The following is a 1,169-nucleotide window of genomic DNA, read 5'->3' on the forward strand; positions in this document are numbered from 1 at the left end:
TTTTCCATTTGATGTTTTGAGTTCAGTAACAGTTTTTATAAGATCATCAAGTTTTTTTTCCATTTTATTGTGATTAAAAGAAAAAAAAAAATACTGTATAATTTTTGGTATTAATTTAAATTTGATGTTGTATATTAAAATATATTATTTAGAAACGATCGATAGTATACACTAATGAGCGCACTACGGCGATAATGGAGCGAGATAATGCAAAGTACGTGTGTTCATGTTGAAAGTAGTAGAGATACTGTATATATAATAGTATATCTCTAATGCTAAAAAATCACACAACATGGAATCTGAAAATGATTAATAGGTAATTAGTTTAATTGTTGCATATGATTTTAAAATGAATATAAAAAGTAATAAGTATGTTAAATATTAAATAAAATAATTTACTAAAAGTGTCAAGGTAAACAGATTATACATTATAAGCAATAAGCAATTCTACTGTATCCTGTTGTAATATTTAGTATAATAAAATATATGATAGGTATTAATAATAGGTAAAAGGTACTAAAATATATAACCTATATTATAGTTACTTTAATTTTATTGTTTTTTTAATAATTTGTAACATTTTTATAACTTGTCTATCTGGTTACGAATATTTAAAAATAAAAATGTATTTTAACATCTCTATTGAGAAAAAAAATTGTTTGATTATAGATTGGTATACCATAGTTCACAGATCCAGAAATCTAAACTTCACGAAATCTATAACTAATAATTATTTTCAGACGATTTTAAAAAATAATGATAAATTTGAAATGCATAATAGGTGCATAGCAAATAAAAAATACCTTAAAGTGTATTACAGACTTACAAACAACAAATAATACCAATCAAACTAGCTATTGTAAAAACTAAAAGAGATGGCGATGCGCTCATGTTAGTACTAAAAAATATAGTATTTGCTGTCTATAATCGAGTAATACTTTTTTTGGCATAACCTCATTTAACCAGACAGACATGATCTCAAAACGGTTATGAAGACTTAAAGATGCAGTAAATGGACGGTTAAAAATTGTTAGGGATTTCTTGTCATCTACAGACTGGAGTTATGTGCCACTCCGGGGGACTCCAAATGCTGAAAAGATGAACAAATAATTTATCGAGGTATTGGTGACTTAAATACAATTGTATGGGTATATTATATATGCGAATGA

This window comes from Acyrthosiphon pisum, chromosome A2 (genome assembly GCF_005508785.2).
Source record: "Acyrthosiphon pisum isolate AL4f chromosome A2, pea_aphid_22Mar2018_4r6ur, whole genome shotgun sequence".
Classification (NCBI taxonomy): domain Eukaryota; kingdom Metazoa; phylum Arthropoda; class Insecta; order Hemiptera; family Aphididae; genus Acyrthosiphon; species Acyrthosiphon pisum.